The sequence below is a fragment of the Anomaloglossus baeobatrachus genome, unplaced genomic scaffold (genome assembly GCF_048569485.1).
Source record: "Anomaloglossus baeobatrachus isolate aAnoBae1 unplaced genomic scaffold, aAnoBae1.hap1 Scaffold_413, whole genome shotgun sequence".
Lineage (NCBI taxonomy): Eukaryota > Metazoa > Chordata > Amphibia > Anura > Aromobatidae > Anomaloglossus > Anomaloglossus baeobatrachus.
The window spans coordinates 48,717-64,047 of NW_027443465.1; the positions used below are offsets into that span (position 1 = coordinate 48,717).

Sequence of the window (15,331 nt, forward strand, 5' to 3'; positions counted from 1 at the left end):
TCACCTGATTCATATTAGCCCGATTAGCGAATTGAAATGAATTTTTATCTAACACACTTTTTACTTGCTTTATTCATCCAAATAGCAAACTCATCACCACTCAACTTCACCAACTCTGCTATGTCCCGTGCAGTATCTTGTTGTCAGTCTAATCTAGATCATGTGTAATTGAATGGAATAGATCCCTTTTGGACAAAGTGGAGTCAGATGCTGCAGTGACCACAGGTGTGAGAGGATCTACAATTGGCATCTGGTGTTATCTCTCTGCTTCCACTCCAAATAAAGTTACCTGTTGTTACCTGAACGTCAAATACTAAGAATGGGCGGCCTATGAAAGAATTAGTACTTTCATTAAGTATACTAAACCGGCTAATTGGGAATAGACAAACTGTAAAAAGCCCTCTGAGAAAGCCCCTCTCTAACCTTTGTTAGTAAGCTTTTCTGTAGCCTGCCTGTTGATGTATTTTCGGTTTGAACAGTGCACAACATGAAGAGACGGAACACTGGCGGCTTGTCACAATGCCCCCCGATGACATCACAATAGCGCTGCTGCCTAGAAAACAAGCTGCGCAGAAGAAGTTGTTCTTTGGGTGGGAGGGTGGGCTAGTGGAAGGAGGGGGCAATCTCTTTTTTTCCCGGGTGGTAGGGGGATGACAGGAGAAGGGAAGCGGGTGGTGAGAAAGGTACAGAGGGCAGGGTTTGGGGGCTGGGAAGGAAAGGGAAAAGATTAGGGTTTGGGGATGATGAAAGGGCTTTCTACGGGTAAGGATGGCAAAGGGTGGCAGTGACGGAAAGTCAGGCAACCTGTCCTGTCCGTCTTTTTGTATCGTGAATTGGAAAGACTGCAAGGGGGAGGGGAGTTGCTTGCGCCCTAAAGGAGGAGTTATTCAGATTCATTGCAGTGGGCGGCGGCTGCAAAACGCACCATTCTTCTTGTTTTTGCTCTGCAAAGCAGCCTTTTCAAGGGTTGGCTTGGGTGACAAAATGTCTTGTGTAGGCGTGGGTTTGTCTCCCTCTCGCTCTCTCTCCCTAAGATGTGTCCGGCATAGGCCAGGGTGCCACTCGAGGCCCAAACCAATTCTGGTTATCGCTTCTCGGCCTTTTGGCTAAGATCAAGTGTAGTATCTGTTCTTATCAGTTTAATATCTGATACGTCCCCTATCTGGGGACCATATATTAAATGGATTTTTAGAACAGGGAGATGGAAAAAGAGCTTGCTCTGTCCACTCCACGCATTGACCTGGTATTGCAGTACCTCCAGGAACGGTGCACCCCTTCTTAACCCAGTTTCCAAAAGCAGAACTCGATTCACCTGATTCATATTAGCCCGATTAGCGAATTGAAATGAATTTTTATCTAACACACTTTTTACTTGCTTTATTCATCCAAATAGCAAACTCATCACCACTCAACTTCACCAACTCTGCTATGTCCCGTGCAGTATCTTGTTGTCAGTCTAATCTAGATCATGTGTAATTGAATGGAATAGATCCCTTTTGGACAAAGTGGAGTCAGATGCTGCAGTGACCACAGGTGTGAGAGGATCTACAATTGGCATCTGGTGTTATCTCTCTGCTTCCACTCCAAATAAAGTTACCTGTTGTTACCTGAACGTCAAATACTAAGAATGGGCGGCCTATGAAAGAATTAGTACTTTCATTAAGTATACTAAACCGGCTAATTGGGAATAGACAAACTGTAAAAAGCCCTCTGAGAAAGCCCCTCTCTAACCTTTGTTAGTAAGCTTTTCTGTAGCCTGCCTGTTGATGTATTTTCGGTTTGAACAGTGCACAACATGAAGAGACGGAACACTGGCGGCTTGTCACAATGCCCCCCGATGACATCACAATAGCGCTGCTGCCTAGAAAACAAGCTGCGCAGAAGAAGTTGTTCTTTGGGTGGGAGGGTGGGCTAGTGGAAGGAGGGGGCAATCTCTTTTTTTCCCGGGTGGTAGGGGGATGACAGGAGAAGGGAAGCGGGTGGTGAGAAAGGTACAGAGGGCAGGGTTTGGGGGCTGGGAAGGAAAGGGAAAAGATTAGGGTTTGGGGATGATGAAAGGGCTTTCTACGGGTAAGGATGGCAAAGGGTGGCAGTGACGGAAAGTCAGGCAACCTGTCCTGTCCGTCTTTTTGTATCGTGAATTGGAAAGACTGCAAGGGGGAGGGGAGTTGCTTGCGCCCTAAAGGAGGAGTTATTCAGATTCATTGCAGTGGGCGGCGGCTGCAAAACGCACCATTCTTCTTGTTTTTGCTCTGCAAAGCAGCCTTTTCAAGGGTTGGCTTGGGTGACAAAATGTCTTGTGTAGGCGTGGGTTTGTCTCCCTCTCGCTCTCTCTCCCTAAGATGTGTCCGGCATAGGCCAGGGTGCCACTCGAGGCCCAAACCAATTCTGGTTATCGCTTCTCGGCCTTTTGGCTAAGATCAAGTGTAGTATCTGTTCTTATCAGTTTAATATCTGATACGTCCCCTATCTGGGGACCATATATTAAATGGATTTTTAGAACAGGGAGATGGAAAAAGAGCTTGCTCTGTCCACTCCACGCATTGACCTGGTATTGCAGTACCTCCAGGAACGGTGCACCCCTTCTTAACCCAGTTTCCAAAAGCAGAACTCGATTCACCTGATTCATATTAGCCCGATTAGCGAATTGAAATGAATTTTTATCTAACACACTTTTTACTTGCTTTATTCATCCAAATAGCAAACTCATCACCACTCAACTTCACCAACTCTGCTATGTCCCGTGCAGTATCTTGTTGTCAGTCTAATCTAGATCATGTGTAATTGAATGGAATAGATCCCTTTTGGACAAAGTGGAGTCAGATGCTGCAGTGACCACAGGTGTGAGAGGATCTACAATTGGCATCTGGTGTTATCTCTCTGCTTCCACTCCAAATAAAGTTACCTGTTGTTACCTGAACGTCAAATACTAAGAATGGGCGGCCTATGAAAGAATTAGTACTTTCATTAAGTATACTAAACCGGCTAATTGGGAATAGACAAACTGTAAAAAGCCCTCTGAGAAAGCCCCTCTCTAACCTTTGTTAGTAAGCTTTTCTGTAGCCTGCCTGTTGATGTATTTTCGGTTTGAACAGTGCACAACATGAAGAGACGGAACACTGGCGGCTTGTCACAATGCCCCCCGATGACATCACAATAGCGCTGCTGCCTAGAAAACAAGCTGCGCAGAAGAAGTTGTTCTTTGGGTGGGAGGGTGGGCTAGTGGAAGGAGGGGGCAATCTCTTTTTTTCCCGGGTGGTAGGGGGATGACAGGAGAAGGGAAGCGGGTGGTGAGAAAGGTACAGAGGGCAGGGTTTGGGGGCTGGGAAGGAAAGGGAAAAGATTAGGGTTTGGGGATGATGAAAGGGCTTTCTACGGGTAAGGATGGCAAAGGGTGGCAGTGACGGAAAGTCAGGCAACCTGTCCTGTCCGTCTTTTTGTATCGTGAATTGGAAAGACTGCAAGGGGGAGGGGAGTTGCTTGCGCCCTAAAGGAGGAGTTATTCAGATTCATTGCAGTGGGCGGCGGCTGCAAAACGCACCATTCTTCTTGTTTTTGCTCTGCAAAGCAGCCTTTTCAAGGGTTGGCTTGGGTGACAAAATGTCTTGTGTAGGCGTGGGTTTGTCTCCCTCTCGCTCTCTCTCCCTAAGATGTGTCCGGCATAGGCCAGGGTGCCACTCGAGGCCCAAACCAATTCTGGTTATCGCTTCTCGGCCTTTTGGCTAAGATCAAGTGTAGTATCTGTTCTTATCAGTTTAATATCTGATACGTCCCCTATCTGGGGACCATATATTAAATGGATTTTTAGAACAGGGAGATGGAAAAAGAGCTTGCTCTGTCCACTCCACGCATTGACCTGGTATTGCAGTACCTCCAGGAACGGTGCACCCCTTCTTAACCCAGTTTCCAAAAGCAGAACTCGATTCACCTGATTCATATTAGCCCGATTAGCGAATTGAAATGAATTTTTATCTAACACACTTTTTACTTGCTTTATTCATCCAAATAGCAAACTCATCACCACTCAACTTCACCAACTCTGCTATGTCCCGTGCAGTATCTTGTTGTCAGTCTAATCTAGATCATGTGTAATTGAATGGAATAGATCCCTTTTGGACAAAGTGGAGTCAGATGCTGCAGTGACCACAGGTGTGAGAGGATCTACAATTGGCATCTGGTGTTATCTCTCTGCTTCCACTCCAAATAAAGTTACCTGTTGTTACCTGAACGTCAAATACTAAGAATGGGCGGCCTATGAAAGAATTAGTACTTTCATTAAGTATACTAAACCGGCTAATTGGGAATAGACAAACTGTAAAAAGCCCTCTGAGAAAGCCCCTCTCTAACCTTTGTTAGTAAGCTTTTCTGTAGCCTGCCTGTTGATGTATTTTCGGTTTGAACAGTGCACAACATGAAGAGACGGAACACTGGCGGCTTGTCACAATGCCCCCCGATGACATCACAATAGCGCTGCTGCCTAGAAAACAAGCTGCGCAGAAGAAGTTGTTCTTTGGGTGGGAGGGTGGGCTAGTGGAAGGAGGGGGCAATCTCTTTTTTTCCCGGGTGGTAGGGGGATGACAGGAGAAGGGAAGCGGGTGGTGAGAAAGGTACAGAGGGCAGGGTTTGGGGGCTGGGAAGGAAAGGGAAAAGATTAGGGTTTGGGGATGATGAAAGGGCTTTCTACGGGTAAGGATGGCAAAGGGTGGCAGTGACGGAAAGTCAGGCAACCTGTCCTGTCCGTCTTTTTGTATCGTGAATTGGAAAGACTGCAAGGGGGAGGGGAGTTGCTTGCGCCCTAAAGGAGGAGTTATTCAGATTCATTGCAGTGGGCGGCGGCTGCAAAACGCACCATTCTTCTTGTTTTTGCTCTGCAAAGCAGCCTTTTCAAGGGTTGGCTTGGGTGACAAAATGTCTTGTGTAGGCGTGGGTTTGTCTCCCTCTCGCTCTCTCTCCCTAAGATGTGTCCGGCATAGGCCAGGGTGCCACTCGAGGCCCAAACCAATTCTGGTTATCGCTTCTCGGCCTTTTGGCTAAGATCAAGTGTAGTATCTGTTCTTATCAGTTTAATATCTGATACGTCCCCTATCTGGGGACCATATATTAAATGGATTTTTAGAACAGGGAGATGGAAAAAGAGCTTGCTCTGTCCACTCCACGCATTGACCTGGTATTGCAGTACCTCCAGGAACGGTGCACCCCTTCTTAACCCAGTTTCCAAAAGCAGAACTCGATTCACCTGATTCATATTAGCCCGATTAGCGAATTGAAATGAATTTTTATCTAACACACTTTTTACTTGCTTTATTCATCCAAATAGCAAACTCATCACCACTCAACTTCACCAACTCTGCTATGTCCCGTGCAGTATCTTGTTGTCAGTCTAATCTAGATCATGTGTAATTGAATGGAATAGATCCCTTTTGGACAAAGTGGAGTCAGATGCTGCAGTGACCACAGGTGTGAGAGGATCTACAATTGGCATCTGGTGTTATCTCTCTGCTTCCACTCCAAATAAAGTTACCTGTTGTTACCTGAACGTCAAATACTAAGAATGGGCGGCCTATGAAAGAATTAGTACTTTCATTAAGTATACTAAACCGGCTAATTGGGAATAGACAAACTGTAAAAAGCCCTCTGAGAAAGCCCCTCTCTAACCTTTGTTAGTAAGCTTTTCTGTAGCCTGCCTGTTGATGTATTTTCGGTTTGAACAGTGCACAACATGAAGAGACGGAACACTGGCGGCTTGTCACAATGCCCCCCGATGACATCACAATAGCGCTGCTGCCTAGCAAACAAGCTGCGCAGAAGAAGTTGTTCTTTGGGTGGGAGGGTGGGCTAGTGGAAGGAGGGGGCAATCTCTTTTTTTCCCGGGTGGTAGGGGGATGACAGGAGAAGGGAAGCGGGTGGTGAGAAAGGTACAGAGGGCAGGGTTTGGGGGCTGGGAAGGAAAGGGAAAAGATTAGGGTTTGGGGATGATGAAAGGGCTTTCTACGGGTAAGGATGGCAAAGGGTGGCAGTGACGGAAAGTCAGGCAACCTGTCCTGTCCGTCTTTTTGTATCGTGAATTGGAAAGACTGCAAGGGGGAGGGGAGTTGCTTGCGCCCTAAAGGAGGAGTTATTCAGATTCATTGCAGTGGGCGGCGGCTGCAAAACGCACCATTCTTCTTGTTTTTGCTCTGCAAAGCAGCCTTTTCAAGGGTTGGCTTGGGTGACAAAATGTCTTGTGTAGGCGTGGGTTTGTCTCCCTCTCGCTCTCTCTCCCTAAGATGTGTCCGGCATAGGCCAGGGTGCCACTCGAGGCCCAAACCAATTCTGGTTATCGCTTCTCGGCCTTTTGGCTAAGATCAAGTGTAGTATCTGTTCTTATCAGTTTAATATCTGATACGTCCCCTATCTGGGGACCATATATTAAATGGATTTTTAGAACAGGGAGATGGAAAAAGAGCTTGCTCTGTCCACTCCACGCATTGACCTGGTATTGCAGTACCTCCAGGAACGGTGCACCCCTTCTTAACCCAGTTTCCAAAAGCAGAACTCGATTCACCTGATTCATATTAGCCCGATTAGCGAATTGAAATGAATTTTTATCTAACACACTTTTTACTTGCTTTATTCATCCAAATAGCAAACTCATCACCACTCAACTTCACCAACTCTGCTATGTCCCGTGCAGTATCTTGTTGTCAGTCTAATCTAGATCATGTGTAATTGAATGGAATAGATCCCTTTTGGACAAAGTGGAGTCAGATGCTGCAGTGACCACAGGTGTGAGAGGATCTACAATTGGCATCTGGTGTTATCTCTCTGCTTCCACTCCAAATAAAGTTACCTGTTGTTACCTGAACGTCAAATACTAAGAATGGGCGGCCTATGAAAGAATTAGTACTTTCATTAAGTATACTAAACCGGCTAATTGGGAATAGACAAACTGTAAAAAGCCCTCTGAGAAAGCCCCTCTCTAACCTTTGTTAGTAAGCTTTTCTGTAGCCTGCCTGTTGATGTATTTTCGGTTTGAACAGTGCACAACATGAAGAGACGGAACACTGGCGGCTTGTCACAATGCCCCCCGATGACATCACAATAGCGCTGCTGCCTAGAAAACAAGCTGCGCAGAAGAAGTTGTTCTTTGGGTGGGAGGGTGGGCTAGTGGAAGGAGGGGGCAATCTCTTTTTTTCCCGGGTGGTAGGGGGATGACAGGAGAAGGGAAGCGGGTGGTGAGAAAGGTACAGAGGGCAGGGTTTGGGGGCTGGGAAGGAAAGGGAAAAGATTAGGGTTTGGGGATGATGAAAGGGCTTTCTACGGGTAAGGATGGCAAAGGGTGGCAGTGACGGAAAGTCAGGCAACCTGTCCTGTCCGTCTTTTTGTATCGTGAATTGGAAAGACTGCAAGGGGGAGGGGAGTTGCTTGCGCCCTAAAGGAGGAGTTATTCAGATTCATTGCAGTGGGCGGCGGCTGCAAAACGCACCATTCTTCTTGTTTTTGCTCTGCAAAGCAGCCTTTTCAAGGGTTGGCTTGGGTGACAAAATGTCTTGTGTAGGCGTGGGTTTGTCTCCCTCTCGCTCTCTCTCCCTAAGATGTGTCCGGCATAGGCCAGGGTGCCACTCGAGGCCCAAACCAATTCTGGTTATCGCTTCTCGGCCTTTTGGCTGAGATCAGGTGCAGAGCTTCACGGTTTTGTGCTTGGTTTTGGCTGGAAGGTGCTCGAGGTACCCGGCTCCTTGGCCTGGGGGGATCGTCTCACCTCACGGTGGGACTTCACCCCCCTGCTGCTATTAGGGAGCCGGATTAGTCCTCGGGCAACGAGCGGTGATCCCCCGGCGAAAGGCCGAGCCCGTGAGAAACGGTAGGCTTTTTGTCAAGTTATTGCTGGTACAATGCCGTGCATTCAGCAATTTACTTCTGGCTCCGGCCAGCTTCAAAACTCGGTGAAAATCGAGGTTCCGAAAGACCACTTTGGTTGTGGAAATGGAGAGGCGTTCTACAACCGTCTGTTGCGAGACCTCTTGGGCGTAAGGAAAGAGGATGTGTACTGTCTGCAGGAGAGGGGGCAGTGCACGTACATCCTGACGTTGAGGACCAAGACTGCCTGTAGCACTTTCCAAGGGCGAGTGAAGGGTGCGATCCATGACCAGCTATTGGAGGGGGTGGTTTTCACTTACCTGTATAGTGAAGGCGAGACCCCTGTGGTGGTGTACATGTACAACCCGTATGTCAGTGAGCACGACATTGAGTTGTACCTTAGGCGTTTCTGCACCTCTGTTCGCTTTGTGGGGAATGTGCACACCATTAACGAGATTTGGAATGGCAAACGCCGGTTTTTGGTGCGATTTAACCCGGACCCAGAGAGTTCAGAGGGCCATGTACACCCCCCCTCCACGGTAGTGCTGGGAAAAAACATTGGATACCTATTCTACAATGGGCAACCTCGCAGATGTCGGAAGTGTGGCGGTCTTGGTCACTTGCAGCATGAGTGCAAGAACGAAAAAGTTAGTGAGTGCCATAACTGTGGTCAATGGGGTCATACCTCTAAAGATTGCACAAGTGATAAGATCTGCAGCGGATGCGGTCTGTGTACCCATCTATTTAACAGCTGTCCGTTACGGCCTAGGCGGTCCGGGGGTCCCCAGACACCTGCGGCAAGTTCCGCAGGAGTGCCTTCCCATGCGGGTATGGCCAAGACGGGGTCCCTAGTCGCCAGCTTTGCAGATGTGCTTATTGGACGAAGGAGACCCGACCCGGTTGTGGTAAGCGCTACTGACTCAGCTCCCCCCTGTAATGCTGAGTCATCACCCACTCCTGCAGGCTGCCAGGTTACACCTGGCGGGGAGTTGGGATCCCCCCGGAGCGGTTCTGGGGGAAGGCCGAGTCAGCCAGGCTGGTCGGTAGTTCCTGAATCCACGATGGAGGCCCAGTCCGGGACCGTGTCGGAGAGGGATGACAGCGTTCTTGCAGACCAACCAGGTGTCCAGACGGATGTCCCCCCTGATGACCACTCTGTTGACCACCATGAGGACAAGCCAGATGCTCCCTGTGATGTTATCCAAGACGTCCAGCCAGATGTCCACCCTGATGTGCAGGGACCACCTCCGGATGACCAGGACACTTTGGACATAGTACCCCTTGGGCAGGGGGACCAGATGGACCTGAGCACCTGCGCAAAAAGAGGCCGAAATGAGAGGGACCAGGAAATGAAAAAGAGGCGGATGGGTCCTCATGTGTCCATTCCAGCCAACAGCCCGATAGGGTCAAATGTGGACCCAGAATGTGTGGACTCTGACTCCGATGATACCGGTAGTATGAACACTGTTCCATCTATATTTGATTGTTCCCATCTCTCGGACTCTGAAAGTTCTGGTCTTAACATAAACATTTAATGGCGGACATCAAAATAGCCTCACTGAATGTGAGGAGCTTAAAAAGCCCGATCAGAAGAGTGGCCCTGTTTGCATGGCTAATGACCTTGAACTTTGACATTTTTTTCTTACAGGAATGCGCCATTGGCCATGACCTTACATACTCTGACATTAAAAAAGACTGGACCTTAGGGCCCTCTGTCTGGTCGGGGTCTAACATGAATAAGGCTGCTGGAGTGGGGATTTTATTTAAAAACAAAGATGTTAAGATTTTATCTGTCACAGAAATTTCTCCAGGCCGTGCTTTGTTAACACATGCAGTTTTTAATGGTTTTACTTGTCGTTTTATTAATATTTATGCTCCCCCTGAAAAAAATGAACGCTCCTCCCTTTTTAATGACATGCAGTTGTTTTTAACAGGTCCATCCCCTGTGGTGGTGGGAGGGGATTTTAACTGTGTGATGTTGGGAGAGGGGAGAGGAGGTGGTGACAATACCAGAAAACCAGACAAAACCTCATGTCAAGTCAAGCATATTTTATCTGATTTTAAGTTGCAGGATGCCTGGAAAAAAATTCACCCGTCTGACCCGGGGTACACATGGAGTAATGGTACTGTATCTTCCCGTATTGATTTTATTCTTCCCTCCTCAGATTCTTTTACCCCTAAATCAGCCGGACTCATGACAAATATTTTTTCAGACCACGCCCTCATATATGCAGATTTAGAATATGCAGATGAGGAGAAAGTGGGCAAACGCTCCTGGAAACTAAATACATTATTATTACAGGATGAGGAAACCCGGGCTGCATTTATTGCTAAATATAAAATATGGAGGAGTAAGAAATGTCCAGAGCAATCCATGTCTAATTGGTGGGATGGAGTCAAATGTCGCATACGGAATTTCTTTGTCACTGTGGGTAGGAGGCGGGCCCGGGAAAAGAGAAGGTGTTTCAGGGATCTCAATGTTAGATTGGAGACTCTCCATAAGTTAAAAGGGTGGGGAGTCCCTGGGGCGGAGGAGGACATTGCCAAATTAAAAATTGAGATCCAGAACTTTCTTGACCAAAAAGGAAAAGAGATAATATTTAATTCTCGGGTAAAACATTTGGAAGAAGATGAGACATGCTCTAGATATTTTTTTAAAAAAGTGGGGGAGAGGAAGAATTTTATACGAGAGTTGGGAGGTCAGACATCATCAAAGGGAATGCTAGAGGAGGCTTTTAACTTTTTTAGCAACCTTTTTAACCTCAAACACATTGATCAGTCTTGTTTTAATGATAATTTGAATTTTTTATCCCTCTTTTTATCCACCGAGGACCAGGACCTCCTGTCTGAGGGAATAAACATGGGGGAGGTGGAGGGAGCCCTAAAAGATTTTCAAAAAGGTAAAACTCCAGGGTCAGACGGTCTCCCCATAGAGTTTTATCATGTTTTCTGGGATGTTATTAAAGATGATCTTATGGGAGTTTTTAATGAGGTTTTTAAAGACAATTTTATACCCTATTCTTGGAAGAAATGTGTGATTACCCTGATCTTTAAAAAAGGAGATAAGGCAAACTTAGAAAACTGGAGGCCTATCTCTCTTTTAAATACTGATTATAAGATATTGGCTAAAATTTTAAGTAGCCGTATTAAAAGTGTTATTAAAAGTGTGATTCATCCAGATCAGGTCTGCGGTATCCCCGGACGGTCCATCTGGGAGCATCTTAACCTTATACGGGACCTGATCTGGTACCAGAAAGATCGCAAGCAGCCTATAGCCATTTTATCCCTTGATTTTAAAAAAGCTTTTGACAGGGTATCACACTTTTATCTTTTTAGTGTTTTAAAAAAGATGGGGTTTCCTGTTGGTTTTATTGATAAAATTAAGCTTTTATACAATGACACGTACGCGCAGATTTTAATAAATGGTTTTTTAACAAAAGAGGTCGCCCTCCGATCCGGGGTAAAACAGGGTTGCCCCATGTCCCCCTTACTGTTTGTTTGTGCTATAGAACCACTCTTGTGCCGTTTACGTGAGGACAAGGTGGTTAGGGGGATCCCTGTTCCCGGAGGTGGGGGCGCCCAGGTAAAAGCGTTAGCATACATGGATGATGTGTCTGTATATTGTACCAGCTCTGCTGCCATAAACAGAGCAGTGCTGGATACGGAGATTTTTAGTGCTGGATCCGGTTTTAAATTAAATAAAGAAAAATGTGATTGTTTTATTGTAGGTCAATGGGAGCCCGAGCCACCAAAGATACCGGTCCAAAATGATGGGATTAAAATTTTGGGGATCCACTTTGATGAGCAAAATGATGGGTGTAAGAACTGGGACCTGGTTCTCACAAGATTGAGTCAAAAAATATCATTATGGCAGATAAGAAAACTCACTATGGAGGGGAAGATTCTAATCATAAAAATGATCCTGCTCCCCATCATTTTGTACGCAGCGATGGTGTTTCCTCCAAATTCCCTATACTTTAAAAGACTAATGAAACCCATCTTTTATTTTCTGTGGAACTCCAAAATGGAAAAATTAAGGAGAATAACTGTATGTAAGAGTAAAAGGAATGGTGGCAAGGGACTCCCTGACCTAAAGTTGTTTTTATTAATAAAATTTTTTGTGTTTTGTTACAAAAGTTTGAATAATGCTGGGGCTTTTACTTGTTTTTTAAGGTATAGTACGGGCTATGTTTTTAAGAGATTGCAGGTGGATTTGTTGGTTAACCGTCCTGTTTTATTACGTCCCCCAAAGCATTATGAGATTCTGAACACCATTATCACTGAATATGACCTGACCCACGTAGACCGGGAGGTGTTGTCTAACCAGAAAAAGTTAACGGCAGCCTGTAAGGGTCATGAGGTATTGGAGGATGTCTCCAACTTCTCTTCCTCTAGGTGCCAGTTGGTGTGGAACAATGTCTCGTGTCCAGCCCTGAGCAATGTGCAAAAGGATCTTGCCTGGTCAATCGCTCACCAATGCCTCCCCACCAGAGCGTTCCAGCACCACAGAGGCTTGGTGGCCAGTGCAAGATGCCCGAGAGACAGATGTGTGAGGGAAGAGACTGTGTTCCACCTGTTCTGGCACTGCCCATACGCGCAAGAGCTGTGGCAGGCTGTTGGCACCCTCCTGAAGTGGGTCAGTGGGATAGAGGATTTTAATTGTGATGTGATTTTATATGGTTTTATTAAATGTCCAACCATGGCCCAAGCGCAAGTGGCCTGGTTGATGATGAATTGCTTTAAACACGCTTTATGGAAATGTAGAAACATCCTGCTTTTTAACCATGATTTTATTTCTGTAAAAGATTGCATAGGAATCGCGTTGTGTGACATGTACACCTATTACTTAAGAGATTGTAAGATATTAGGTGCGGAGGAAGCCAAGAAACTATGGTGTCTCCAAATGTGGAATTCATACATGTTTTTATGATTGGTTTTATTCCTTGTTTTTACATGTCCTTTTAATGTACTGTTTCTTATGAATTGTCTTTTAATGGATTTCTGATGTGTTTACTATGAGAAAAGAGTTTATGGTTTTTGTGATGTTTTCTTATCTATTTGTTCAATAAAGCTTGTTTGAAACGTGATCTGTTCTTATCAGTTTAATATCTGATACGTCCCCTATCTGGGGACCATATATTAAATGGATTTTTAGAACAGGGAGATGGAAAAAGAGCTTGCTCTGTCCACTCCACGCATTGACCTGGTATTGCAGTACCTCCAGGAACGGTGCACCCCTTCTTAACCCAGTTTCCAAAAGCAGAACTCGATTCACCTGATTCATATTAGCCCGATTAGCGAATTGAAATGAATTTTTATCTAACACACTTTTTACTTGCTTTATTCATCCAAATAGCAAACTCATCACCACTCAACTTCACCAACTCTGCTATGTCCCGTGCAGTATCTTGTTGTCAGTCTAATCTAGATCATGTGTAATTGAATGGAATAGATCCCTTTTGGACAAAGTGGAGTCAGATGCTGCAGTGACCACAGGTGTGAGAGGATCTACAATTGGCATCTGGTGTTATCTCTCTGCTTCCACTCCAAATAAAGTTACCTGTTGTTACCTGAACGTCAAATACTAAGAATGGGCGGCCTATGAAAGAATTAGTACTTTCATTAAGTATACTAAACCGGCTAATTGGGAATAGACAAACTGTAAAAAGCCCTCTGAGAAAGCCCCTCTCTAACCTTTGTTAGTAAGCTTTTCTGTAGCCTGCCTGTTGATGTATTTTCGGTTTGAACAGTGCACAACATGAAGAGACGGAACACTGGCGGCTTGTCACAATGCCCCCCGATGACATCACAATAGCGCTGCTGCCTAGAAAACAAGCTGCGCAGAAGAAGTTGTTCTTTGGGTGGGAGGGTGGGCTAGTGGAAGGAGGGGGCAATCTCTTTTTTTCCCGGGTGGTAGGGGGATGACAGGAGAAGGGAAGCGGGTGGTGAGAAAGGTACAGAGGGCAGGGTTTGGGGGCTGGGAAGGAAAGGGAAAAGATTAGGGTTTGGGGATGATGAAAGGGCTTTCTACGGGTAAGGATGGCAAAGGGTGGCAGTGACGGAAAGTCAGGCAACCTGTCCTGTCCGTCTTTTTGTATCGTGAATTGGAAAGACTGCAAGGGGGAGGGGAGTTGCTTGCGCCCTAAAGGAGGAGTTATTCAGATTCATTGCAGTGGGCGGCGGCTGCAAAACGCACCATTCTTCTTGTTTTTGCTCTGCAAAGCAGCCTTTTCAAGGGTTGGCTTGGGTGACAAAATGTCTTGTGTAGGCGTGGGTTTGTCTCCCTCTCGCTCTCTCTCCCTAAGATGTGTCCGGCATAGGCCAGGGTGCCACTCGAGGCCCAAACCAATTCTGGTTATCGCTTCTCGGCCTTTTGGCTAAGATCAAGTGTAGTATCTGTTCTTATCAGTTTAATATCTGATACGTCCCCTATCTGGGGACCATATATTAAATGGATTTTTAGAACAGGGAGATAGAAAAAGAGCTTGCTCTGTCCACTCCACGCATTGACCTGGTATTGCAGTACCTCCAGGAACGGTGCACCCCTTCTTAACCCAGTTTCCAAAAGCAGAACTCGATTCACCTGATTCATATTAGCCCGATTAGCGAATTGAAATGAATTTTTATCTAACACACTTTTTACTTGCTTTATTCATCCAAATAGCAAACTCATCACCACTCAACTTCACCAACTCTGCTATGTCCCGTGCAGTATCTTGTTGTCAGTCTAATCTAGATCATGTGTAATTGAATGGAATAGATCCCTTTTGGACAAAGTGGAGTCAGATGCTGCAGTGACCACAGGTGTGAGAGGATCTACAATTGGCATCTGGTGTTATCTCTCTGCTTCCACTCCAAATAAAGTTACCTGTTGTTACCTGAACGTCAAATACTAAGAATGGGCGGCCTATGAAAGAATTAGTACTTTCATTAAGTATACTAAACCGGCTAATTGGGAATAGACAAACTGTAAAAAGCCCTCTGAGAAAGCCCCTCTCTAACCTTTGTTAGTAAGCTTTTCTGTAGCCTGCCTGTTGATGTATTTTCGGTTTGAACAGTGCACAACATGAAGAGACGGAACACTGGCGGCTTGTCACAATGCCCCCCGATGACATCACAATAGCGCTGCTGCCTAGAAAACAAGCTGCGCAGAAGAAGTTGTTCTTTGGGTGGGAGGGTGGGCTAGTGGAAGGAGGGGGCAATCTCTTTTTTTCCCGGGTGGTAGGGGGATGACAGGAGAAGGGAAGCGGGTGGTGAGAAAGGTACAGAGGGCAGGGTTTGGGGGCTGGGAAGGAAAGGGAAAAGATTAGGGTTTGGGGATGATGAAAGGGCTTTCTACGGGTAAGGATGGCAAAGGGTGGCAGTGACGGAAAGTCAGGCAACCTGTCCTGTCCGTCTTTTTGTATCGTGAATTGGAAAGACTGCAAGGGGGAGGGGAGTTGCTTGCGCCCTAAAGGAGGAGTTATTCAGATTCATTGCAGTGGGCGGCGGC

At 46.2% G+C, this 15,331-nt stretch overlaps 7 non-coding genes across 7 annotated transcripts; all 7 read left to right on the forward strand.

Annotated features, from left to right (window-relative positions):
- The first annotated feature begins 1,086 nt into the window (after positions 1-1,086).
- LOC142277868 (U2 spliceosomal RNA) lies at positions 1,087-1,277 on the forward strand. Its single transcript, XR_012740959.1, has one exon. It is a non-coding gene; the product is annotated as a U2 spliceosomal RNA (small nuclear RNA).
- A 1,117-nt stretch (positions 1,278-2,394) lies between these two features.
- On the forward strand, positions 2,395-2,585 carry LOC142277869 (U2 spliceosomal RNA). The gene has a single exon (XR_012740960.1). It is a non-coding gene; the product is annotated as a U2 spliceosomal RNA (small nuclear RNA).
- A 1,117-nt stretch (positions 2,586-3,702) lies between these two features.
- LOC142277870 (U2 spliceosomal RNA) lies at positions 3,703-3,893 on the forward strand. The gene has a single exon (XR_012740961.1). It is a non-coding gene; the product is annotated as a U2 spliceosomal RNA (small nuclear RNA).
- Positions 3,894-5,010: 1,117 nt separating this feature from the next.
- LOC142277871 (U2 spliceosomal RNA) lies at positions 5,011-5,201 on the forward strand. The gene has a single exon (XR_012740962.1). It is a non-coding gene; the product is annotated as a U2 spliceosomal RNA (small nuclear RNA).
- Positions 5,202-6,318: 1,117 nt separating this feature from the next.
- LOC142277872 (U2 spliceosomal RNA) lies at positions 6,319-6,509 on the forward strand. The gene has a single exon (XR_012740963.1). It is a non-coding gene; the product is annotated as a U2 spliceosomal RNA (small nuclear RNA).
- A 6,386-nt stretch (positions 6,510-12,895) lies between these two features.
- Positions 12,896-13,079, forward strand: LOC142277841 (U2 spliceosomal RNA). The gene has a single exon (XR_012740942.1). It is a non-coding gene; the product is annotated as a U2 spliceosomal RNA (small nuclear RNA).
- A 1,117-nt stretch (positions 13,080-14,196) lies between these two features.
- Positions 14,197-14,387, forward strand: LOC142277811 (U2 spliceosomal RNA). The gene has a single exon (XR_012740917.1). It is a non-coding gene; the product is annotated as a U2 spliceosomal RNA (small nuclear RNA).
- Positions 14,388-15,331: the final 944 nt, after the last annotated feature.